The sequence below is a fragment of the Nomascus leucogenys genome, chromosome 8 (genome assembly GCF_006542625.1).
Source record: "Nomascus leucogenys isolate Asia chromosome 8, Asia_NLE_v1, whole genome shotgun sequence".
Taxonomy (NCBI): domain Eukaryota; kingdom Metazoa; phylum Chordata; class Mammalia; order Primates; family Hylobatidae; genus Nomascus; species Nomascus leucogenys.
Genome location: NC_044388.1, coordinates 11,952,268 through 11,979,470, shown reverse-complemented (window position 1 = coordinate 11,979,470; position 27,203 = coordinate 11,952,268). Strand labels below are relative to the sequence as shown.

Sequence of the window (27,203 nt, the reverse complement as noted above, 5' to 3'; positions counted from 1 at the left end):
CCTCCCGAGTAGCTGGGATTACAGGTGCCCGCCACCACGCCCAGCTAATTTTTTGTATTTTTAGTAGAGACGGAGTTTCACAGTGTTAGCCGGGATGGTCTCGATCTCCTGACCTTGTGATCCGCCCGTCTCTGCCTCCCAAAATGCTGGGATTACAGGCGTGAGGCACAGCGCCCGGCCCATTAATTAAATTTTCCAGGTATTGTTCTGGTTCCTGAAAATACTCCAGGGAAGACAAGGTCCCTGCCATCATGGAGCTTACATTATATTGGAGGAAAAAGACCATAAATAAATGAACAATAAAATAAGCAAGCTGGGAGAGGTGAAATGTGCCTAAAGTTACTGGGGAGGCTGAGGCAGGAGGATCACTTGAGACCAGGAGTTCAAGGCTGTAGTGCCCTATGATACTACCTGTGAATGGCCACTGAACTCCAGCTTGGGCAACATAAGGAGACCCCGCCTCTAAAAAAATTTTTATCTTTTATTTTTTTTTTTTTCTGAGATGGAGTTTCACTCTTGTTGCCCAAGCTGGAGTGCAATGGTGCAACTTGGCTCACTGCAACCTCCACCTCCCAGGTTCAAGCGATTCTCCTGCTTCAGCCTCCACAATAGCTGGGATTACAGGCGCATGCCACCACGCCAGGCTAATTTTTTTTTTTTTTGTATGTTTAGTAGAGATGGGGTTTTGCCATGTTGGCCAGGCTGGTCTCAAACTCCTGACCTCATGTGATCCGCCCACCTCAGCCTCCCAAAGTTCTGGGATTACAAGTGTGAGCCTCCGTGTCCAGCCAAATTTTTTTATTTTATTTATTTTTTTTTAGCACTCAAACAGATTATGACAGATAAAGGAAAACTTAATAAAAATAAATAAAGGCTGAGATGGGTGGATTGCTTCAGCCTAGGAATTCAAGACCCCTGAGCAACATAGCAAGATCCCATATCTATTTTAAAAATAAAATAAAATAAAAATAAACAATAATTAGCTGACAGGCAGATAAAGTTTGGATTTACTTCTTAGTGTAATGAGAATCCACTGGAACAGGAGAATAAGTAAAAATCACTCTGACTGCTGTGTGAAAAATAGAGTAAGAACAGAGGCAAGGAGACCAGTTAGGAAGGTACTACCCAGGAAGAACTGGGGTAGTGGGAATAAAAACAAAATGAAAATAAACATATGTGGGATATATTTTGGAGGTAAAATTTAGAGTGTGCTCAAGGATTGGCTGTGCGTACAGTGAGGGGGGATGAGGCAAAGGGATAAATTATATATAACCACTAGATTTTACACTCAAACAGGATGGGGAGTGGGGCAGAGGGGTGCTACGACATGAAAACTGCTAGGGTTAGCCGGGCGTGGTGGCATGCGCCTATAATCCCAGCTACTTGGGAGGCTAAGACAGGAGAATCTCTTGAACCCAGGAGGCAGAGGTTGCAGTGAGCCGAGATCGCACCACTGCACTCCAGCCTGGATGACTGAGCAAGACTCCGTCTGGCTTGGGGGGACCGGGCGGGGAGCGGGGAACGGGGCGCGGCGGCGGGGGGTGGGGGGGGGGCACGGCGGGAGGGCGGGGAGAAAAGAAAACTGCTGGCCAGGCTCGGTGGCTCCCGCCTGTAATCCCCAGCACTTTGGGAAGCCAAAGAGGGCGGAGTTCGACACCAGCCTGGCCAACATAGTGAAACCCCGTCTCTACTAAAAATACAAAAATTAGAGGGACATGGTGGTGGGTGCCTGTAATCCCAGCTACTCGGGAGGCTGAAACAGGACAATCGCTTGAAACCGGAAGGCAGAGGTTGCAGTGAGCCGAGATTGCGCCACTGCACTCCAGCCTGGGCAACAAGAGCGAAAGAAAGAAAGAAAAGAAAGAAGAAAGAAAGAAAAAGAAAGACAGAAAGAAAGAAAAGAAAGAGAAAGAAAGGAAAGAAAGAAGGAAGGAAAAGAAAGAAAGAAAGAAAGAAAGAAAGAAAGAAAGAAAGAAAAGAGAAAGAAAGAAGAGAGAAAAAAGAAAGAAAGGAAAGAAAGAAAAAGAAAGAGAGAGAGAGAGAGAAAGAGAAAGAAAGAAAGAAAGAAAGAAAGAAAGAAAGAAAGAAAGAAAGAAAGAAAGAGAAAGAAAGAAAACAAACTGCTAGGGAAGGAATAGGAACGGGAATTAAGAGCTCCATGCGAACCCATTAACCCATTACACTGAAAGACGCCTAAAAACAGACGAAATGAAGATGTCATGTAGGCAGGCAGAAGACTGAAGTTCAGGACTGGAGATAAAAATCTGAGAGGCAACAGCAGTTGACAACAATTTACTTATTTTTAGTTTCTCTACTAAAAATAAATAAACCACAGAACAGGACAACATGAGATCATTCAGAAAGAATACAGGTAGAGAAAGGAATAGGGACAGGCCGGAAGCCCTGGGGCATTAGAATGTTTTGAACTCAACAAGAGAAGGAAAAGTCAAAGAGAGTGAAGAGGAGGAAAGCCATAAAACTCGAGTATCCTAGAAGGTTCCTTTACATAATGTGATTTTCTAGTACACCACCACAACCACCCCCTGCCCACCACAGTCATCCAAATTCTACAAATGAAAAAACGGCGCCCAGGCGCGGTGGCTCGCCCCTGTAATCCTAGCACTTTGGGAGGACAAGGTGGGCGGATCACCTGAGGTTAGGAGTTTTAGACCAGTATGGCCAATATGGTGAAACCCTGTCTCTACTAAAAATACAAAAAAATTAGCCAGGCGTGGTGGCGCACAACTTGTAATCCCAGCTACTCGGAGGCTGAGGCAGGATAATTCCTTGAACCCGGGAGGTGGGGGTTGCAGCCAGCCAAGATGGCGCCACCGCACTCCAGCCTGAAGGGCAGAGCACGACTCCATCTCAGAAAAACAAAACAAAACAAAAAACCAAAAGGAACAAGTCCAAGAGAATACACAAATAATAAAGCAGGGGTCGGGCACGGTGGATGACGCCTGTAATCCCAGCACTTTAGGAGGCCGAGACGGGCGGATCACGAGGTCAGGAGATCGAGACCATCCTGGTGAACACGGTGAAACCCTGTCTCTACTAAAAACACAAAAAAAAATTAGCCGGGCGTGGTGGCGGGCGCCTGTAATGCCAGCTACTCGGGAGGCTGAGGCAGGAGAATGGCGAGAACCTGGGAGGCGGAGCTTGCAGTGAGCCGAGATCGCGCCACTGCACTCTAGCCTGGGCGACAGAGCGAAACTCCGTCTCAAAAAATAAAAATAAAGCAGGAACTCATTTTCCTCAGTTAAGTATTTAATTTATTTATTTATTGGGGGCGAGGCGCGGTGGCTCACGCCTGTAATCCCAGCACTTTGGGAGGCCATGGCCAGGTGGATCACGAGGTCAGGAGATCAAGACTACCCTGACTAACATGGTGAAACCCCGTCTCTACTAAAAAAAAAATACAAAAAATTAGCCAGGCGTGGTGGCGGGCGCCTGTGGTCCCAGCTACTGGGGAGGCTGAGGCAGGAGAATGGCGTGAACCCGGGAGACGGAGCTTGCAGTGAGCTGAGATCACGCCACTGCACTCCAGCCTGGGCGACAGAGCGAGACTCCGTCTCAAATAAAAAACATAACATAACATAACATAACATAACATAACATAACATAACATAACATAAAAAATAGTGCTGGGCGCAGTGGCTCACGCCTGTAATCCCAGCACTTTGGGAGGCCGAGGCGTCCGGATCACCTGAGGTCAGGGGTTCAAGACCAGGCTGGCCAACATGGAGAAACCCTTAAAAATACAAAAAATTAGCTGGGCCTGGTGGTGGGCGCCTGTAATCCCAGCTACTTGGGAGGCTGAGGCAAGAGAATTGCTTGAACCCGGGAGGCGGAGGTTGCAGTGAGCCGAGATCACGCATTGCACTCCAGCCTGGGCAACAAGAGCAAAACTCAGTCTCTAAATAAATAAATAAAAATAAAATAAAAAATAAAAATAAATAAATAATTTATTTATTGGGGCCAGGCACGGTGGCTGACGTCTGTAATCCCAGGACTTTGGGAGGGAAGGCGGGAGGATCACGAGGTCAAAAGATTGAGAACATCCTGGCCAACATGGTGAAACCCCATGTTTACTAAAAATACAAAAATTAGTGGGGCATGGTGGTGTGCACCTGTAGTCCCAGCTAATTTGGAGGCTGAGGCAGGAGAATCGCTTGAACCCTGGAGGTCACAGTGAGCAGAGATCGTGCCATTGCACTCCAGCCTGGCGAAAGAATGAGACTCCATCTCAAAACAAACAAATAAAACAGAGGCCCATAAGACTGGGTAACATCCCCATAGCCCCAGCTGTTTTTACCCAGGTTAAGGCCTAAAACCAAGAGGTGACTTCTGACTCCCAGCCTTTTCACAGTGGCTAGCAGTAGTTCTACTGTTGAGTTCAACAGTCTAAGCTAGACAACCAGGAAAACCTCAAGAAAGAACATAATTTAGACTACAGTGTTCATTTTTCACTTTTTTCCATATAGTTGGCTGACATTCACAAAGCAAGTTGAAGCAAAAGCCTTTATGGATGAGTCTCTAAGAACACCAAGAAAGACAGGCAAGAGGTGCAAAATGACAAATCAAAACCCAACTTGATTTTCAACACTTCTAAAAAACACTCCGAAGGTGGTGGACTCAAGGTGTGAATCAGGGGTGTAAATTAGATTTTTGTTTCTTGAGTCATTTTGGCTTTAGTGAATACAATTCCAGTTTAAACCTTTAAGATTTTTACTTTCGGCCGGTCGTGGTGGTTCATGCCTGTAATCCCAGCATTTTGGGAGGCTCAGGCTGGTGGATCATTTGAGCCCAGGAGATCAAGACCAGCCTGGCCAACATGGCGAAACCCCCTCTCTACCAAAAATACAAAGATTGGGCTGGGCGCGGTAGCTTCCGCCTGTAATCCCAGCAGTTTGGGGGGCCGAGGCGAGCGGATACCTGAGGTTGGGAGTTCGAGACCACCCTGACCAACATGGAGAAACCCCGTCTCTACCAAAAAAAATACAAAATTAGCCGCGTGTGGTGGCACATGCCTGTAATCCCAACTACTCGGGAGGCTATGGCAGGAGAATCGCTTGAACCCGGGAGGCGGAGGTTGCGGTGAGCCGGAGATCGCGTCATTGCACTGCAGCCTGGACAACAAAAGCGAAACTCCGTCTCAGAAAAAAAAAAAAAAAAAAGAAAAAGAAAGATTGGCCAGGCGTGGTGGCACGCCCCTGTAGTCTCAGCTACTAGGGAGGCTGAGGCAGGAGGATCGCTTGAACCCAGGAGGCAGAGGTTGCGGTGAGCCAAGATGGCGACATTGCACTCCAGCCTGGGCGACAGACCCAGACCCTGTCTCAAAAAACAACAATAATTAAAAAAAAAAAAAAAAAAGAAGCAAGATTCGGTCTCAAAAAGATTTTTCTTTTTGAGACAGGGTATCGCTCTGTCGCCCAGGCTGGAGTCCAGTGGTGCCATCTCAGCTCACTGCAACCTCCGCCTCCCGGGTTCAAGGGATTCTCCTGCCTCAGCCTCCCAAGTAGCTGGGATTACAAGCGCCCGCCACCATGCCCTGCTAATTTTTGTGTTTTTGGTAGAGACGGGGTTTCATCATGTTGCTCGGGCTGGTGTCAAACTCCTGGAATCAAGTGATCCGCCCGCCTCAGCCTCCCAAAGTGCTGGGATTATAGGCGTGAGCCAACGCACCCGGTCACAAAAAAGACTTTACTTTCTCCCATACCTGCATTCTGAAACTGGGTTAAGATCCTTATCTGACCACCCTTTCCTGTGCTACATTATTATGACTTAAACAGTTCTGCTTTTACCATAAAATCTTACAATGTGCATAAAAATCACCAAATGATTAATGAACTGCTGAGACCTCTGACTCGTTGGAGATAATTTTATTACGAATCATATCTCCAAACTTCCATTCAGTGCTTCAAAATAAGTACTCATCTTATTTAATTATCATGACTTCACCAGACAGTCACACTGCCCACAATGATGTTTACAAAAGCACTTGTCACTCCCTTTGGATGTAGCAATGCAGAAAAAAGAGTCTGTTTCCATACTCTTCGTGTGTTTATACTCTGTAACAAGTGGCAGAGTTCAAGTGTCACTTGAGATGAAACAGCAAAGCACTTCAAGTTTATGTCCCACCATCTTTCATCCTAAGCGAATCCCGAATTTGCTCGGTTTCATTTCAGCAGTAATTCCCACTCAGTACCTGAGACTGGTTTCCAATTCAGCCCCTGCGGGAAAAGAGACTGCAGGATTCTAGTAAGAGACTATAGGATTCTATTTTGGCCACTGCGAGGTAACAGGCTCCAATATTAAGCAACTCCAGTATCGGTTATTGCAACACCAGAGCAGATCGGAAATAAATGTGCCCCCAAACGCACGCCAGCAGCCGGGAATTAGCAATAGCTAACACGAGATGCTGCAGCAGGGGTATCATTTACTTAGCACTTGTTCAGTTATGCCTAACCTCACAACAACCCTATGGTGTATGTATTATTATTTCCATTTAACACATCAGGATATTTTGGCCCAAGGCCCCAGGACTGGTCAGCAGCGGCGCTGGGATTCGAAAACATGTCCGTAACCTAATAACCCTGGGTCCACGCCTCTGAAATATACTTCTGCGCAAAAAGGCACCTGAGGGTCGGGAAGTTCCGCAGGTGTCCGCATTGACGCGGGACGCGAGGACGCCGTCTCTCCACAGAGACGCCCCTCAGGAACGGGACCCAAAGCGACAGTGGCCCGGGACGCCCGGCAGCGTCTCTGCCGCCCGGGGGCCCGGGGGCGCCACTCACCTTGGAGAGCCCCGGGCGGGCCGCAACCAAGCCAGATGCCCCCACCGGCCGGTAGGCGGTTATCCTCCAAGCTGGCAGGAAGCGCGGTGCGACCACAAGGGTCGCCAGCGCCGCAGGTAGCGGCAAGCTAGAGCGCACCGCCAGCCCGCCCGGGGGCACCGCAGCCAGCGCCGCGACCCAGCCGCCCCTCAGCCGCGCCGCATCCGGGTCGAGGCCGCCGCACTCACCTGCCTGGCGCTCCGCCGCCGCCGCCTGCTACTATTCCAAGTGCGCAGTCAGCAACCCAGGCCGCCGCAACCGCTCCGTTCCGGCGCCCCCATCCCTGCCTCTCTCCTTCACCTCCCGCCTGCCCCGCGTAGCACTACACTCGCCCGCTCCCCACTGCCATGGCCCGCTCCACCGCAGCAGCCGCACAGGCCGACAGAGCACGCGCGCGCCGCCGCCGTACCCGCGCCCGTGTGCGCGCGCGCGAGTCTCTCAGGCCGGCATCCCAGCAGCCCCCGCCCCGCCCTGCGCCGCCCTCGGGCCAATCCCGGGCCCCGCGGTGGCGGCGGCGGCGGCGGCGGCAGCTGGGCTGGCAGGACGTGGGGAGAGGCCTCACTGCCGATTCCTCTCCCGTTGCCAGGCCGGCTGCGACGCTGCTGCACGGCCTTTCCTAACTCTCTTTGCGTCTCCCAGAGGACTGCGGAATAGGGAATCCCTGGCAAGCCGCCTTCAAGAGAGACCCATCACCCGCTGCGGCCTCCATAACCTCCTCCCGAGAGATTCCGCTGTTCCTAGGTGCCTTGCTGGCCTTTTCTTCCCAGCCCTTCTCCCTGTTCTGCGACATGGACTGACTCCTGAATTCTTGGACGCAGCACTTATTTTTTTCCCGCTACCCGTCTCCGTCTTTCACTCCCTTTGTGAGGATAGGGCGCTAGCTCGGCTGCCTCACAGCTGGCCCTTCAGTCCCTACACTGTGAATGGTTGTTTCAAGGGAAAAGTCCACCCTTTCAAGCCCAAGATTCTTGTTCTTCAATTTTGCAATAACAACACCTAACATTTGTCTGCAGAGACTTAAACTTTACCCTTTTTTGCCTACCTTGTCTCCTGTTACCTTTGACCCCAACCACGAAATATCACAGTCCTCTTTCTAGTGGGACACTTGAATTTTACTTACTGAAAACCAACATTTTAACTCACTCCAAAGCTAGTATATTCTAACGTAATGCTCCTATATTGCCCTGGACAAATAGTTGAGTAGTCAGGGATAAAATCTAGAAATACAACATAATAAAAAGCAAACGTGACAAATCAGTTAAGTGACAAACCAATAGTTTATTTGAGAAATGATCCTAGTTTTTTTTATTTTTTATTTATTTATTTATTTTGAATCAGAGTTACGCTACTGTTGCCCAGGCTGGTGTGCAATGGCGCGATCTTGGCTCACCGCAACTCCGCCTCCCTGGGTCAAGCGATTCTCCTGCCTCAGCCTTCCTGAGGACTACAGGCATGCGCCACCACGGCCGGCTAATTTTGTATTTTTAGCAGAGACGGGGTTTCTCCACGTTGGTCAGGCTGGTCTCGAACTCCCGACCTCAGGTGATCCGCCCGCCTCGGTCTCCTAAAGTGCTGGGATTACAGACATGAGCCACCGTGCCCGGCCAATGATCCTGGTTTTAATTGACTTTCGATTTAAAGCAAGAACATTTAAAAATAAATTCCAGAAGAGGCTGTAATACCAACACTTTGGGAGGCCGAGGTGGGCAGATCACTTGAGCCCAGGAGTTCAAACCCAGCCTGGGCAATATAGCGAGACTGACAAAAATGATGTGAGTGTGGTGATGTGCATCTGTTGTCCCAGCTACTTGGGAGACTGAGGTGGGAGGATCATATGAACCCGGGAAGTCGAGGCTGGTGTGACTCGAGATAGCGCGGTAGCACCACTGCACTCCAGCCGAGGAAATAGAGCAAGACCCTGTCTAGGAAAAAAAAAAAAAAAAAATCCAGAAGAATTAAAAAATATAAAAATTTACGAAACAGAAATTTAAGAGGAAAAAAAAAATTTTTTTTTGAGACAGAGTCTCATTCTGTTGCCCAGGCTGGAGTGCAGTGGCACCATCTCAGCTCATGGCAACCTCCACCTCCCTAGTTCAAGCAATTCCCTTGCCTCAGCCTCCAGAGTAGCTGAGATTACAGGCACCCGCCACCACACACGCCTAATTTTTTTTTTCTTTTTTTGAGACGGAGTCTTGCTCTGTCGCCAGGCTGTAGTACAGTGGCACGATCTCGGCTCACTGCAACCTCTGCCTCCTGAGTTCAAGGGATTCCCCTGCCTCAGCCTCCCAAGTAGCTGAGACTACAGGTGCGCACCACCACGCCCGGCTAATTTTTTGTTTTTTAGTAGAGACAGGATTTCACTGTGTTGGCCAGGATGGTCTGCATCTCTTGACTTCGTGATCTGCTCGCCTCAGCCTCCCAAAAGTGCTGTGATTACTGGCCAGTGAGGCAGAAATTTTAAGCAAGACAGGAAGCCCAGAACCATTATAGAAAAAAGAAAAATATTTGCCTACATAAATATTTTGAAGGTTTTGCATGACCTCACAGTGACAAGTTTTGAAAAAGAAAAAACACAATAGGTTGGGCATGATGGCTCACGCCTGTAATCCCAACACTTTGGGAGGCCGAGGCAGGTGCATCATCTGAGGCCGAGAGTTTGAGACCAGCCTGGCCAATATGGTGAAACCTCATCTCTACTAAAAATACAAAAATTAGCCAGGTGTGGTGGTGCAGGCCTGTGATCCCAGCTACTCTGGAGGCTGAGGCGGGAGAATCACTTGAACCCAGGAGGCAGAGGTTGCAGTGAGCTGAGATTATGCCATTGTACTCCAGCCTGGACAACAGAGCAAGACTCTGTCTCAAAAATAAATAAATAAATAACAGAAATGCATGGCCAGGTGCTGTGGCTCACTCCTGTAATCCCAGCACTTTGGGAGGCCAAAGCGGGCAGATCACCTGAGGTCAGGAGTTCGAGACCAGCCTGACCAATATGGTGAAACCCCGTCACTACTAAAAATACAAAAATTATCTGGCCATGGTGGCAGGCACTTGTAGTGCCAACTACTCGGGAGGCTGAGACAGAATTGTTTGAACCTGGGAGACGAAGGTTGCAGTGAGCCGAGATAGTGCCACTGCACTCCAGCCTGGGCGACAGAGCTAGACTCCATCTCAAAAACAGAAAACATTAATTAATTAATTAATTAAATTAAAATCCATTTATAGAACCTCTTTTATGTTAGAGATATAATGTGTTGGTCAGGTGTGGTGGCTCACATCTGCAATCCTAGCACTTTGGGGGCCAAGGCAGGTGGATCCCTTGAGCAATTTTTTTTATTTTTATTTTTGAAAAAAGATATAATGTGTTTGCCATATTTTTCTGCAGTTCTATTCCATCTATTGTGTTTTTTCTTTTTCTTTTTTTTTTTTTTTTTTTTTTTTTGAGTTAGAGTCTCACTCTGTTGCCAGGCTGGAGTGCAGTGGCGTGATCTCGGCTCTCTGCAACCTCCACATGCCGAGTTCAAGCGATTCTCCTGCCTCAGCCTCCCGAGTAGCTAGGACTAAAGGGGCGCACCACCATGCCCAGCTACTTTTTTTTTTTTTTTTTTTTTTTTTAGTAGAGACAGGGTTTCACCATGTTGGCCAGGATGGTCTCAATCTCTTGACCTCGTGATCTGCCTGCCTCGGCCTCCCGAAGTGCTGGGATTACAGGCATGAGCCACTGCACCAGGCCTTATGTTTCTTTTTCTTTTCTTTTCTTTTTTCTCTTTTCTTTTGTTTTCTTTTCTTTTGAGATAGAGTCTCACTCTGTCAACCAGGCTGGAGTGCAGTGGCATGATCTTGGCTCACTGCAACCTCCTCCTCCTGAGTTCAATCGATTCTCATGCCTCAGCCTCCAGAGTACCTGGGACTACAGGCCCGCACCACCACACCCAGCAAATTTTGTTTTTATATTTTGTACAGATAGTGTCTCACTATGTTGGCCAGGCTGATCTTGAACGCCTGGGCTCAAGCGATCCACCCACCTCAGCTTCCCAAAATGCTGGGATTATAGGCATGAGTCACCATGGCCAGAAATAAGAATCTCTTTTTTTCCTTTTTTTTTTTTTTGATACGGGGTCTTGCTCTGTCACCAGGCTAGAGTGCAGTGGCGTGATCTCAGCTTACTGCAACCTCGGCCTCCTGGGTTCAAGTGATATCCTGACTCAGCCTCCCGAGTAGCTGGGACTACAGGCGCACGCCACCACATCCGGCTAATTTTCGTATTTTTAGTAGAGACGGGGTTTCACCATATTAGCCAGGCTGGTCTGGAACTCCTGACCTCGTGATCACCTGCCTCAGCCTCCCAAAGTGCTGTGATTACAGGTGTGAGCCACCGTGCCCAGCTGCTTTTTTTTTTTTTCCTGAGGGAGAGTCTTGCTCTGTTGCCCAGGAGTGCAATGGTGCAATCTCTGCTGCTCACTGCAACCTCCACCTCCTGAGTTCAAGCGATTCTCCCGCCTCAGCCCCCCGAGTAGCTGAGATTACAGGCACCTGACACTATGCCCAGCTAATTTTTATATTTTTTTGGATTTGGGGGTTTCACCATGTTGGCCAGGCTGGTCTTAAACTCCTGACCTCAGGTGATCTGCCTGCCTCGGCCTCCCAAAGTAGTGGGATTACGGGTGTGAGCCACCGCACCCAGCCAACAATAAGAAACTTGAGAGATGAGATCATCCTGGATGTAGGATGGGTCCAAACCCAATGGCAAGTGTCCTTATAAGAGAAGGGCAAAGAGAGATATGACACAGAGAAACATAGAGAAGAGGGTAATGTGAAGAACGAGGCAAAGGTTGGAGAACACCAAAGATTGCTGCCTCTGTTTCTCCGCTTCCTCAACTGCCTTCAAAAATCAGCACAAGGGCCTGGGCGCAGTGGCTCACGCCTGTAATCCCAGCACTTTGGGAGGCCAAGGTGGGCAGATCACCTGAGGTCAGGAGTTCGAGATGAGGCTGGTCAACATGGAGAAACCCCATCTCTACAAGAATACAAAAATTAGCCGGGCATGATGGCAGGTGCCTGTAATCCCAGCTACTTGGGAGGCTGAGGCGGGAGAATCGCTTGACCCCGGGAGGTGGAGGTTGTAGTGAGCCGAGATCACGCCACTGCACTCCAGCTTGAGCAACACAGCAAGACTCTTTTTCAAAAAAAAAAAAAAAATTAGCACAAGGCCGGGTGCAGTGTCTCATGCCTGTAATCCCAGCACTTTGTGAGGCTGAGGCGGGCAGATCACCTGAGGTCAGAAGTTCGACACCAGCCTGGCCAACATAGCGAAACCCCATCTCTACCAAAAATACAAAAATTAGGCAGGCATGGTGGCGCACGCCTGTAATCCCAGCTACTCAGGAAGCTGAGGCAGGAGAATCGTTTGAAACCAGGAGGCAGTGGTTGAAGTGACCTGAGATCGGGCTGATGCACTCCAGCCTGGATGACAGAGTGAGGCTCCATCTCTAAAAAAAAAAAAAAAATGACCCAGTCACATGTGCCAAGGCCATCAATCTTGGGAGGGAAAGGACAGAAAGTAAAAAGCAGATGGAGAACAGAGGGGAAGAGGGAAGGGTGAGCAGTAGCCACTTAAAAGACAAATTCTGCAATAGAAAATTAAACTTAAGGACCAGATGAGAGGGCAGTGACATTGGAGGGGGAGGGTGAAGCAAAAACCACTTTTGAATTTCTGTCTTTTCTTCAGGCAAAGTAATTTCACAAATGCGTGATTACTAATATCACTTATAAATATAGAATGTTTATGCGGCTTTAAAAGGGCTATCTGGGGACAGGGCACAATGGCTCACACCTGTAATCTCAACACTTTGGGAGCCACAGGCAGGATGATCTTTCGAGGCCAGGATTTCAAGACCAGCCTGACCTTGAACTTGAAACAGAACTAGAACCTGTCTTTTTTTTTTTTTTTTTTTTTTTTTCGGAGACAGAGTCTCTCACTGTGTCACCCAGGCTGGAGTGCAGTGTCATGATCTTGGCTCACTGCAACCTCTGCCTCCCAGGTTCAAGCCATTGTCCTGCCTCAGCCACCTGAGTAGCTGGGAGTACAGACCACGTCTGGCTAATTTTTTCTGTATTTTTAGTAGGGGCGGGGTTTCACCATGTTGACCAGGCTGGTCTTGAACTCCTGACCTCAGGTGATCAACCTCCCAAAGTGCTGAAATTACAGACACGAGCTGCAAACCCCAGCCTTTTTTTTTTTTTTTTTTTTTTTTTGAGAGGGAGTCTTGCTCTGTCACCCAGGCTGCAGTGCAGTGGCGCCATCTTGGCTCACTGTAACCTCCACCTCCCAGATTCAAGCAATTCTCCTACCTCAGCCTCCTGAGTAGAGTAGCTGGGATTACAGGCACGTGCCACCACACCTGGCTAATTTTTGTATTTTTAGTAGAGACAGGGTTTCACCATGTTGGCCAGGTTGGTCTCGAACTCCTGACTTCAAGTGGTCTGTCCACTTCAGCCTCCCAAAGTGCTGGGATTACAGGCATGAGCCACTATGCCTGGCCGACCCTCTGTTTACAAAAAAAAAAAAAAAGTTTTTAATTAGCTGAGTGTAGTGACATATGCCTGTAGTCCCAGCTACTAGGGATGGATAGCTTGAGCCCGGGAGTTTGACGCTGCAGTGAGCTATGATCACGCCACTGCATTCTAGCCTGGATGACAGAGCAAGACCTGTTTCAAACAAACAAACCAACAAACAACAACAACAAAAAAAAGGGCTATCTGGGCCGGGCGTGGTGGCCCGTGCCTGTAATCCCAGAACTTTGCAAGACCAAGGCAGGTGGATCACTTGAGGCCAGGAGTTCGAGACCAGCCTGGCCAACATGGTGAAACCCCTTTTCTATCAAAAAAATACAAAAAATTAGCTGGGCGCGTTTGTGCGTATCTGTAGTCCCAGCTACTTGGGAGGCTGAGGCACGAGAATTGATTGAACCCAGGAGCAGTGGTTGGAGTAAGCCAAGATCCTGCCACTGCATGCCTGGGTGACAGATTGAGACTTTGTGTCAAAAAAAAGGGGGGGCTATCTGGGATGAAACTATCCAGTCTCCTCATATTTGTCTTTTATCTACTGCCTCCCCAGGAACAAGATTAGTGCCTGACAAATAGTAGATGCTTAGTAAATATTCCTTTTTTTTTGAGACAGAGTCTTGTTCTGTTGCCTAGGCTGGAGTGCAGTGGAGTGACCTCGGCTCACCGCAACCTCCACATCCCAGATTCTAGCTATTCTCCCACCTCAGCCTCCCGAGTGGCTGAGATTACAGGCGTCTGCCACTATGCCTGGCTAATTTTTTGTATTTTTAGTAGAGATGGGGTTTCACCATGTTGCCAGGCTGGTCTCGAACTCCTGACATTGTGATTCACCTGCCTCAGCTTCCCAAAGTGCTGGGATTACAGGCGTGAGCCACCGCGCCCAGCTAATATTTTTTTTTTGAGATAGTGTTTCATTCTGCCCCCAGGCAGGAATCCAGTGGAATGATCACATCTCACTGCAGCCTCAACCTTTTGGGCTCAAGCCTTCCACCTCAGCCTCCAAAGTAGCTGAGACCATAGGCACACACCACCACACTTGGCAAAAATTTTTTTTTTTTTTTGTAGAGACAAAGTCTCCCTATGTTGCCCAGGATGGTCTTGAGCTCCTGGGCTCAAGTGAACCTCCCACCTTGGCTTCCCAAAGTGTTAGGATAACAGGCGTGAGCTACCGTGTGTGGCAGCAAATATTCTTGAATGAATAAGTATTTTTAGATACAGAGTCTTGCTCTGATGCCCAGGCTGGAGTGCAGTGGCGTGATCATGGCTCACTGGAGCTTCAACTTCTGGGGCTCAAGCAATCCTCCCACCTGAGCCTCTCGAGTAGCTGGGACCACAGGTACATGCCACAACGTCTGTCTAATTATGTTTATTTTTTGTAGAGACAGGGTCTCACCATGTTGGCCAGGCTAGTCTCAAACTCCTGGGCTCAAGTGATCCTCCCACCTTGGCCTCCCAAAGGGCTGGGATTACAGGCATTAGCCATCATACCTGGCTGAATGAAATTATTTTTTTTTTTTTTGAGACAGAGTCTCGCTCTGTCGCCCAGGCTGGAGTACAGTGGAGCTATCTGGGCTCACTGTAAGCTCTGCCTCCCGGATTCACACCATTCTCTTGCCTCAGCCTCCCGAGTAGCTGGGACTACAGGTACCCGCCACCACACCCGGCTAATTTTTTTCTATTCTTAGTAGAGACAAGGTTTCACCATGGTCTCGATCTCCTGACCTCGTGATCCGCCCGCCTCGGCCTCCCAAAGTGCTAGGATTACAGGTGTAAGCCACCGTGCCCCTGAATGAATTTTTTATAGCTGAGGAAAACTGAGGCCCACAGGAGTTAACAGGCTCACTCAAGGTCACAGAGCCAGCTGGTCCACAAATCTTTCAGGCTCCTAACTTTGCTGAAATGCCTGCCAGTTTCTTCTCATGACTGGCCAAAATAGCCTTGCCATGCACCTTGGGTTCCCAAGTACTGATTATGTCAACATTCTCAAACAAGAGGAATATTCTCTAGGAATACTGAGGAACCATTCCTGGGCTGCTGGGATGGATAGAATCTTGGTAGGTTTGTGAGAAGAATCAAAGAGCACTTTTATAGGAGCTGGAGGGAAGATTTATCCTGCCTCGTGACATCCTTCCTGATTTCCTCCCTCCGGAATATTGACTCTGTGGCTGAAGGCCTGGGAGGATTTGGGCTCAGCTTGTGAAATCTTCCCTACCAACCCTCCATGATCCAAGCCACATCTGCCTTATTATCTTAGCCAACCCTTCTTCAAGGCCTCAGCTTCAATTTCACTTCCCCCTGATCGCTGGCCTCCCCATGCTTCTTTAGGGACCAGTAATCCACTATGAGACTCTCACTTCACTGTTGAGAAATGACTGGTTTTCCTGCCTGTCTCTCAGTGGGTTTCAAGCAACTTGAGGGCTGGAATGCTCCCCTATATATGGCCAGGTCCAAGCACGAATGGTCTCACTTGCTATGTCGCCTGGCTAGATGGATTTGAACTCCTGGGCTCAAGCAAATCTCCTGTCCTAGCTTCCAAAGTAGTTGGAACTACAGGTGCATGCTAATGTGCCCAGTAAGGCTTTCTTTTGAAAAACAAATTACTCTCCTGTATGTACTTTTGTTTGTTTAGAGAGAGAGAAAGGGTCTTGCTCTGTCATCCAGGCTCACTGCAGCCTCAACCTCCCAGGCTCAACTGATCCTCCCAGCTCAGCCTCCTGAATAGCTAGGACCACAGTCACATGCCAACACGCCCCCAGCTAATTTTTTCTTTCTTTCTTTCTTTCTTTTTTTTGAAACGGATGAAGTGCACTTCACCAGGTTGAAGTGCAGTGGCCCAATCTCGACTCAGTGCAAACTCCGCCTTTTGGGTTCAAGCGATTCTCCTGTCTCAGCCTCGCGAGTAGCTAGGATTACAGGCACCTGCCACCTTGCCTGGCTAATTTTTGTATTTTCAGTAGAGATGAGGTTTCTCCATGTTGGCCAGGCTGGTCTCAAACTCCTGAGCTCAAGCACTCCACCCACCTCAGCCTCCCAAAGTGCTGGGATTACAAGCCTCTATGTGCATTTTTATCCATGATTTTTAGGAAAGAGTTCGGTGTTCAGCTACACCAGTGTACAATTTGCAGGGCTAGAAGCTGTAGGAAATAAGAAGGACATTCTGAAAACGGGGAAGACCCCAGGTGTGGTGGCTCAAGCCTGTAATCCTAGAACTAAAGGAGGCCAAGGCAGGAGGATCACTTGAGCTCAGGAGTTCCATATCAGCCTAGGCAACATAGTAAGACCTTGTCTCTATAAAATATTTTAAAATATAAAAAAAAGAAAAGGAGGAAAAAGCCAGGCATTGGGACTCAGGGGGACTCGACATATTCTCCTGGTAATGCAAACTAAGAGATATATAATGTTTTGAAGGAAAATTTGATAAAACACACATACACACACACACAAATATATACATATATATGTGTGTATTACATTTATATACACCACACACATAAAGAGGAGAGAGATTATAGCTGAATTATGTGATATTATGCAACTTTAAAAAGAATAAGGCGGCTGGGCACGGTGGCTCACGCTTGTAATCCCAGTACTTCGGGTGGCTGAGGAGGGCGAATCACGAGGTCAGCAGTTCAAGACCAGCCTGACCAACATAGTGAAACCCCATCTCTACTACAAATTCAAAAATTAGCTGGGCGTGGTGGCGCATGCCTGTAATCTCAACTACTTGAGAGGCTGAGGCAGGGGAATAGCTTGAACCCGGGAGGCGGAAGGTTGCGGTGAGCCGAGACCGCGCCACCGCACTCCAGCCTGGGCAACAGGGCAAGAGTCCGTTTCAAAAAAAAAAAAGAAGGCACTGATCTGAAACAATCTCTAAAATATTGTTTAGTGAAATCGGTAAGATGCAGAACAGTAAAGAAAGCTGCCGTAGATTATCATCAGAAAAACACAAGAAACTAACAGTTGTCTGGAAGAAGGAAAACTAGAGGCTGGGAAAAAAAGGTGGAAGGGAGATTTAATTTTTATGGTTATTTTCTTTTATGCTATTTGAAATTTTATCATGTCCACTTATTATATATATAGTATGTATATGTACATATATATACACACAGTAAGGAAAACACACAAAAGGGCTGTAATTAGGCCAGGCGCGGTGGCTCATGCCTGTAATCCCAGCACTTTGGGAAGCCGAGGTGGGTGGATCACGAGGTCAGGAGTTTGAGACCAGCATGGACAACATAGTGAAACCCCATCTCTACAAAAAATACAAAAATTAGCCAGGCATGGTAGTGCACGTCTGTAGTCCCAGCTACTCGAGAGGCTGAGGCAGGAGAATCGCTTGAACCCGGGAGGTGGAGGTTGTGGTGAGCCGAGATCGAGCCACTGCACTGCAGCCTGGCAACAGAATGAGACTCCATCTCAAAAAAAAAGGGCTGTAATTTAGCGAGCTATGATCATCATTGAAAAAGGAGCGGCAGGCTGGGCGCTGTGGCTCATGCTTGTAATCCCAGCACTTTGGGTGGCTGAGGCAGGCAAATCACAAGGTCAGGAGTTTGACACCAGCCTGACCAACATATTGAAACCCCGTCTCTACTAAAAATACAAAAATTAGCTGGGCATAGGGGTGCATGCCTGTAATCCCAACTATGTGAGAGGCTGAGGAAGGAGAATAGCTTGAACCTGGGACGTGGAGGTTGCAGTGAGCCGAGATGGTGCCATTGCACTCTAGCCTGGGCGGCAGAGCAAGACTCCGTATCAAAAAAAAAAAAAAAAATCCAGGCTGGGCAACTGGCCTCCGTCTCAAAAAAAAAAGAAAAAAGAAAAAAGAAAAGAAAAGGCAAAGAGCAGGAGAGGAAGGGAGGAAGAGGTGGAACCTGGTGAGGAGGGAGTCAGTACGGCGGTGAGGAGGGAGTCAGTACGGCAGTGAGGGCACTTGAAGGGCAGGAAGTAGGCTCAGGGACTAGCCTTACAAATCGAGAATGCCATCACATTGTATGTTTTTTTGTTCTGTTTTTGTTTTTTTGAGACAAAACAAAACTCTGTCACCCTGGTTGGAGTGCAGTGGTGTGACCATGGCTCACTGCAACCTCTACCTCCTGGGCTGAAGCAATCTTCCTGCCTCAGCCACTGAAGTAGCCGGGACTACAGGCGCAAGCCACCAAGCCCGGCTAATTTTTGTTATTTTCTTTGTAGAGACAGAGGTTTCATCATGCTGACAGGCTGGTCTGGAACTCCTGAGCTCAAGCGATCCACCAGTCTCGGCTCCCGAAGTGCTAGGATTACAGGCATAAACCACCACGGCCAGCCTTGTTTATTTTTTATTTTTATTTTTTTTTCTTTGAGACAGGGTCTCACTCTGTCACCCAGGCTGGAGTGCAGTGGCACAATCTCTGCTAATTTTTGTATGTTTTTGTAGAAATGGGGTTTCATCATGTTGCCCAGAATGGTCTCAAACGCCTGAGCTCAAGTGATTGGCTGGCCTCAGCCTCCCAAAGCGCTGGGATTACAGGCGTGAGCCACTGAGCCCAGCCTCCTTCATACTGTATGTTAAGTGCAATTAGCCTTCAATCCTATTAACTTGTGACTCTAAAATAGTGTCATTCACTAAAGAAATATAAGTTGGTGTTGAGAAATAATAAATCAGACATTGTAAAAACCAATTAGCATTGGTATGTGAAGTTAGCTAGATCAAAGATTGTATCCCAGGTTCCCAAGGGGTTTGTGGAATGTGAGCTATTCATCAGCAAATGTGCTGCCCTGTTTGTTTTTGTGGACAAGCCACCCTAGGCTACAATTTAACCTGTTTTTATGTTTAAGGAAGATAATATAATTAAATTAACATTTACATAATCTGCTACCTTGAACACCATGAATCAAGAATTTTCTGCCCAATTAAGGAGTCAAAGGCAGAAATACCTAAATTTGAATGCCGGTGGCCCATCTGCACTTTCACCCTGATTCATTCAAAACTGCATTTTTGGTGGAGAGCCTATGTACAGCGCCTTAGGGAGCTCACAAGGCCTTATACTGGCAAAACAAACCCTAAGTTCAAAGGGATGACTTTAGCTTTGAAAAAAGTGCTCTGTCTCAGCCTTTTTCCTTTAAGAAAACAGCAAACCAAAGAGCTGACTTACTTAAGGGAGTTTGGTGGTTTTTTTTCGCCAGGTTGTGACAGTTAAATCAAGCGGAGCTCACAGGTCTACAGCAGTCTTGAAATACCTATGCAAATGAATGGGGGAGCTTGCACGTACAGGATGGGTCTCAAAAACAAAAACCTGGATTGTGCAATCTGAAAGGGTGGGGACATGAGCAAAATGTGAAATGACTTCCTTAGACTTCAGTCCCCTAGACTGATCAAGGGGCGGATAAATTTTGTTCCTCTTACGCAATCAAGACTTACACATTGGCCGGGTGAGATGGCTCACGCCTGTAATGCCAGCACTTTAGGAGGCCAAGGTGGGTGGATCGCTTGAGCCCAGGAGGTGAGCCTGGGCAACATGGTGAAACATCATCTCCTCAAAAAATACAAAAATAATTTGGGTGTGGTCGTGTGCGCCTGTAGTCCCAGTTACTCGAGGAGCTGAGGTAGGAGGATCACTTGCGGCTTAGGAGGTGGAGGTTGCAGTGAACTGAGATCCCACCAGAGTCAGAGGCATTTGAACCACAGCAACTCCATTTTGAATAGTGGCTGGGTAAAATAAGGCTGAGACCTACAGGGCTGCATTCCCAGACAATTAGGCATTCTAAGTCACAGACAGGATGAGATAGGAGGTCAGCACAAGATATAGGTCATGAAGACCTTGCTGATAAAACAGGTTACAGTAAAGAAGCCAGCCAAATCCTACCAAAACCAAGATGGCGATGAGAGTGACCTCTGGTAGTCCTCACTGCTACACTCCCACCAGTGCCATGACAGTTTACAAATGCCATGGCAACGTCAGGAAGTTACCCTATGGTAATCTGTATGGTCTAAAAAGGGGAGGTATGAATAATCCACCCCTCGTTTAGCATATAATCAAGCAATAACCATAAAAATGGGCAACCACCAGCCCGTGGGGCTGTTCTGCCTATGGAGTAGGCATTCTTTTATTCCTTTCTCTGTTAGTGAACACACCTTCACTTTACGCACTCGCCTAGAATTTTTTTTTTTCCGAGTCAGAGTCTTGCTCTGTCACCCAGGCTGGAGTGCAGTAGCACGATTTCGGCTCACTGCAAGCTCCGCTTCCCGGGTTGACGCTGACGCCATTCTCCTGCCTCAGCCTCCAGAGTAGCTGGGACTATAGGCGCCTGCCGCCACCCCGGCTAATTTTTCGCATTTTTAGTAGAGACAGGGTTTCACAGTGTTAGCCAGGATGGTCTTGATCTCCTGACCTCGATATCCACCCGCCTCGGCCTCCCAAAGTGTCGGGATTACAGGCGTGAGCCACCGCGCCCGGCGGCTTTTTTTTTTTCTTTTCTTTTGAGTCGGAGTCTCACTTTGTTGCCCAGGCTGGAGTGCAGTGGCGCCATCTCCGCTCACTGCAAGCTCCGCCTCCCGCGTTCACGCCATTCTCCTGGCTCAGTCTCTGGAGTAGCTGGAACTACAGGCACCCGCCACCTGCCCCGCTAATTTTTTTTTTTTTTTTTTGTATTTTTAGTAGAGACAGGGTTTCACTGTGTTAGCCAGGATGGTCTTGAGATTGAGTCTCGCTCTGTCGCCCAGGCTGGAGTGCAGTGGTGCGATCTCGGCTTACCGCAAGCTCTGCCTCCCGGGTTCACGCCATTCTCCTGCCTCAGCTTCCAGAGTAGCTGGGACTACAGGTGCGTGCCACCACGCCCAGCTAATTTTTTGTATTTTTATTGGAGACGGGGTTTCACCATGTTAGCCAGGATGGTCTCGATCTCCTGACCTTGTGATCCACCCGCCTCGGCCTCCCAAAGTGCTGGGATTACAGGTGTGAGCCACCGTGCCCGGCCTCGAATTCTTTCTTGCAGGAAATCCAAGAACCCTCTCTTGGGGTCTGGATCCAACCCCTTTCTGGTAACAGCACTGCACTCCAGCCTTGGCAACAGATTAAGACTCTGTCTCAAAAAAAAACAAAAAAGAGCCGGGCGTGGTGGCTCACGCCTGTAATCCCAGCACTTTGGGAGACCGAGTGGGCGGATCACGAGATCAGGAGATCAAGACCATCCTGGCTAACACGGTGAAACCCCGTCTCTACTAAAAATACCAAAAAATTAGCCGGGCGTGGTGGTGGGCGCCTGTGGTCCCAGCTACTCGGGAGGCTGAGGCAGGAGAATGGCATGAATCAGAGAGGCGGAGCTTGCAGTGAGCCGAGATCGCACCACTGCAATCCAGCCTGGGCGACAGAGCGAGACTCCGTCTCAAAAAAAAAAAAAAAAAAAAAAAAAAAAAAGACATATTCAAAGGAAAGGATTCAAGAGTGTTCCATCTATCCTTCTAGACTAAACTTGCAGGATGAAATCAGAAAGTATTAGCCAATTATTTCCTCCAAAGCTACCAAAAGAAATTTATACAAGTCAGTGTTTCTCAAATTTCAATATATACAGACTCTTTGAAGGGTAAAAAAATGTTCCCTGGGCCAGGTGCAGTGGCTCACGCCTGCAATCCCAGCACTTTGGGAGGCCAGGCGGGCACATCACCTGAGGTTAGGAGTTTGAGATCAGCCTGGGCAACACGGTGAAAACCCGTCTCTACTAAAAATACAAAATTAGCTGGGCGTGGTGGCACATGCCTGTAATCCCAGCTACTCGGGAGGCTGAGGCAGGAGAATCGCTTGAACCTGGCAGGTGGAGGATGCGGTGAGTCGAGATCGCACCATTACACTCCAGCTTGGGCAACAAGAGTAAATCACTGTCTCACCAAAAAAAAAAAAAAATGTTCCCTGAAGATCCCCTGAGCCCAGGACTTGGAGGCTGCAGCAAGCTATGAATATACCACTGCACTCCAGCCTGGACAACAGAACAAGACACTAACTCTTTTTTTTTTTTTTTTTTTTTTTGACATGGAGTCTTGCTCTGCTGCCCAGGCTGGAGTGCAGTGGTGCGATCTCGGCTCACTGCAACCTCCGCCTCCCAGATTCTAGTGATTCACCTGCCTCAGCCTCCTGAGTAGCTGGGATTACAGGCGCACGCCACCACACCTGGCTAATTTTTGTATTTTTAGTGGAGATGGGGTTTCACCATGTTGGTCAGGCTGGTCTCGAACTCCTGACCTCAAGTGATCTGCCCGTCTAGGTGTCTCAAAGTTCTGGAATTACAGGTGTGATCCACTGTGCCCGGCAAGACACTAACTCTTAAAAAGAAATTTTTTTTCTTGACCATGGGCCACCTAGTTAAAAAAGTTTTTTTTTAATTAAAAAAAAAAAATTACAGGCGTGAGCCACTGCGCCCAGCCTTAATTTAAAAAATTGAAAAGGCTGGGCACGATGGCTCACAGCTATAATCCTAGCACTTTGAGAGGCCAAGGTGGGAGTATCACTTGAGCCCAGTAGTTTCAGACCAGCCTGGGCAAGATAGACACTCTTTCTATTAAAAAATTTCAAAATTTAGCTGAGTGTGGTGATGCGTGCTTGTAGTGTCAGCTACTTGGAGAGACTAAGGCAAGAGGATCTCTTGCGCCCAGGAGTTCCAGTCTGCAGTGAGCTATGATTTTGCCACTGCCTTCCAGGCTGGGTGACAGAGTGAGACTCTGTCTCTAAAAAATAAAAAATAAATAAAAAAACGAAAACAAAAACAAAAAAAAACTGGGCTGAATGCAGTGGCTCATACCTGTAATCCCAGCACTTTGGGAGGCTGAGGCAGGCAGATCACTTGAGGTAAGGCGTTTGAGACCAGCCTGGCCAGCATGGCAAAACCCTGTCTCTACTAAAAAATAGAAAAATTACCTGGACGTGGTGGTGTATGTCTGGCTAATTTTTGTATTTTATAATTTTGTAATTCCAGCTACTTGGGAGGCTGAGGCATGAGAATCACTTGAGCCCAGGAAGCAGAGGTTGCAGTGAGCCAAGATCACGTCACTGCACTCCAGCCTGGGTGATGGAGTGAGACTCTGTCTGAAAGAAAAACAATAACAGGCCGGGCGCGGTGGCTCATGCCTGTAATCCCAGCACTATGGGAGGCTGAGACAGGCGGATCACGAGGTCAGGAGATCGAGACCATCCTGGCTAACACAGTGAAACCCCATCACTCCTAAAAATACAAAAAATTAGCCGGGCGCAGTGGCGGGCACCTGTAGTCCCAGCTACTCGGGAGGCTGAGGCAGGAGAATGGCGTGAACCCGCGAGGTGGAGCTTGCAGTGAGCCGAGGTCGCGCCACTGCACTCCAGCCTGGGTGAAAGAGCGAGACTCCGTCTCAAAACAAAAACAAAAACAAAAACAAAACCTGTTTACTGGGAAAGGTGGTGGAGATATAGGCGTGAACAAAACAACATGATGCTGGCAGCTGATGCTGCAGAGGAAGAAATAGTCATTAATGAAGCCATCACATGATGAACTGCAAATTACAGCTAAGTGCTATAAAGTGGGAGTGCCTGACATTGTGACAGCAATAACAATAGGGGGAATTTTGGTGTGAGTTGGCTGAAGGTAATGTCAGGACAAGAAATGATTAAAATAATTTTTAAATGAAAAAAATATGAGAAATTGACATAGAGGCGAAAGCAAAGGTTTCCCTTAATAAGGGACACTAGGCTCAGTCCGAGGGAAGAATAGACTTTAACCAAGCAAAGAGTGGAATGAAAAATGTTGCAATCAGAGAGAACAGCCTAGATAATTGTCTTGTGGCAGTAAGGAACGTGCCAGTTTAAAGACCAAAAAAGGCCAGTGTGACTGGCATGTAGAAAGCATGGTATGAAATCCTGGGGTAGACATAATCACCATTAACTAATATTTCCAGCTCATTTCCCCTCCAGAGGACTGCTGCCTTGGTTAGGTGGAATCCTTGAAGTTGGGTGAAGTCATGAGACTTGCTTTGGCTAATGCAAATCGCTTGCTTTGGTAAGCGCAAGTGGCAGCTGCTACCTCTCAGTGGAAGCATTCAAGAGGTGCAGTGTGTTTCTCCAGGTCCTCTCTTTCTCCTATGCTGCTACAAAGGTGCCACAAGAAAGAGGGGCTCCAGGCCCCAGCGCCGTGGTTCACGCCTGTAATCCCAGCACTGTGGGAGGCCAAGGCAGGCAGATCACCTGAGGTCAGGAGTTTGAGACCAGCCTGGCCAACATGGCAAAACCCCATCTTTACTAAAAATACAAAAATTAGCCAGGCATTGTGGCCCCTACCTGTAATACTAGCTACTTGGGAGGCTGGGGAGGAGAATCACTTGAACCTGGGAGGCAGAGGTTGCAGTGAGCCAAGATCTTGCCACTGAAAGAGGGGGTCAGAATAACTGAGCCAATACAAGAAGCACAGCTACCTTGGAGAGCTGCCAGGAGGGTGGCTGACTGCATGAACTAGAAATAAACATTTGCCATCTTAAACTACTAAGATTCTGGAGCTGTTTGTAACTGCCGCAAAGGTAGCCTACCCTACTTATATAGCCCTAAGTTTGAGTAAACATGTAAATTAAGGGGGATAAAGCAAAAATACTTCAGAACTTAAATAGAAAGAATTTCTGTTTTTAATTTTTTTGTTGTTGTTGTTTTGAGATGGAATTTTGCTCTTGTTGCCTAGGCTGGAGTGCAGAGGCTCGATCTTGGCTCACTGCAACCTCCGCCTCCCGGGTTCAAGTGATTCTCCTGCCTCAGCCTCACGAGTAGCTGGGACTACAGGTGTGCACCACCATGCCCAGCTAAGGTTTGTATTTTTAGGAGAGATGGGGTTTCACCATGTTGCCCAGGCTGGTCTCGAACTCCTGACCTCAGGTGATTCACCTGCCTCGGCTTCCCAAAGTGCTGGGATTACAGGCGTGAGCCACTGCGCCCGGCTAAATTTTTTTTTAAGAGTCAGAGTCTCACTCTGTCACTCAGGCTGGAGTGCAGTGGTGTGATCATGGCTCACCACAACCTCAACCTCCTGGGCTCGAGCAATCCTCCTGCCTTAGTCTCCTGAATAGATGGGACTACAGGCTCACTCCACCATGCCTGGTTAATTATTTCATCTTTTTTTTTTTTTTTTTTTTTTTTCTGGAGACAGAGACTTGTTTTGTCACCCAGGCTGGAGTGCAGTAGCATGATCTCAGCTCACTGCAAGCTCCGCCTCCCAGGTTCACGTCATTCTCCTGCTTCAGTCTCCCGAGTAGCTAGGACTACAGGTGCCTGCCACCACGCCCAGCTAATTTTTTGTATTTTTAGTAGAGACAGGATTTCACCATGTTAGCCAGGATGGGCTTGATCTCCTGACCTCGTGATCTGCCCACCTCAGACTCCCAAAGTGCTGGGATTACAGGCATGAGCCACCGTGCTGAGACTATTTTATCTTTTGTAGAGATGGAATCTTGCTTTGTTGCCCAGGCTGATCTCGAACTTCTGGCTTCAAGTGATCCTCCAGCCTTGGCCTCCCAAAGTGCTGAGATTACAGGAGTCAGATGCCACATCTAGCCAGAATTTCTTTAATCTATATCTGCATCTTAACTGCATTCACTGACATTTATTCATATAAATTTCAACATCTATTTTTTTTAAACTGCATCTAGTTTGCAGCATCTGATTTTTTTGAACTCCTGGCCTCAAGTGATCCTCCAGCCTCAAGTGATCCTGCTGCCTCAGACTACAAGCATAAGCCACCACGGCATCTGATTTTCTATCCGAATATCTTCAACACTGAAGAAAAAAATGTTTTTCATCTTATAAAATTGAATAGATATGGTGGGGGAAGGGATTTCTTTTTAACTTAAATAGAAAACATCCATTGAGTGCTTCTTTTTTTTTTTTTTTTTTTTGAGACAGAGTCTTACTCTGTCGTCCAGGCTGGAGTGCAGTGGCGCGATCTCAGCTCACTACAACCTCCGCCTCCCAGGTGCAAGCTATTCTCCTGCCTCAGGCCTCCCCAGTAACTGGGACTACAGGCACCTGCCACCACGCCCAGCTGATTTTTGTATTTTTAGTAAAGACAGGCTTTCTCCAAGTTGGCCAGGCTAGTCTTGAACTCCTGATCTCAGGTAATCTGCCTGCTTTGGCTCCCAAAGTGCTGGCATTACAGGTGTGAGCCACTGTGCCCAGCCCATTGAGTGCTTCTCTACTATCTATTAGCACAAGGGTAATTACCTGAATTTGTTTATTTAATCCTCCTAATAGCATTATTATTACATGTATTTTCCAGATGGGGAAACTGAGGCTTAGAGTGGTTAACCACTTGCCCAAGGTCATACAGCTGGGAAGGAGTGAACCTGAAATTAAAATCAAATCGTCTGATTCCTTCATAAATGGGCCTATTTATTTATTTATTTATTATTTTTGAGATGGCGTTTCACTCTTGTTGCTCAGGCTAGAGTGCAATGGCACCATCTCGGCTCACTACAACCTCCGCCTCTCAGGTTCAAGTGATTCTCGGCCTGGCACGGTGGCTCATGCCTGTAATCTTAACACTTTGGGAGGGCGAGGCAGGTGGATCACTTGAGGTCAGGAGTTCAAAACCAGCCTGACCAACGTGGTGAAACCCCGTCTCTACTAAAAATACAAAAAAATTAGCCGGTGTGGTGGCAGGCGCCTTTAATCCCAGCTACTCAGGAGGCTGAGGCAGGAGAATTGCTTGAATCCAGGAGGCAGAGGTTGTGCCACTGCACGCCAGCCTGGACAACAGATCAAGATTCCGTCTCAAAAAAAAAAAAAAAAGATTCTCCTACCTCAGCTTCCTGAGTAGCTGGGATTACAG

General features: G+C 47.9%; 1 protein-coding gene across 2 annotated transcripts in view; it reads right to left on the bottom strand.

Annotated features, from left to right (window-relative positions):
* Positions 1-7,267, bottom strand: part of PIK3CB (phosphatidylinositol-4,5-bisphosphate 3-kinase catalytic subunit beta) — a 187,632-nt gene extending 180,365 nt beyond the window's left edge. The window contains exon 1 of one of the 2 annotated variants that reach the window (XM_030816749.1): positions 7,025-7,267. The gene's annotated coding sequence lies outside the window, so the exon portion shown is untranslated. The remainder of the gene's footprint in view (positions 1-7,024) is intronic. The other variant, XM_030816751.1, reaches the window with a different exon arrangement.
* Positions 7,268-27,203: the final 19,936 nt, after the last annotated feature.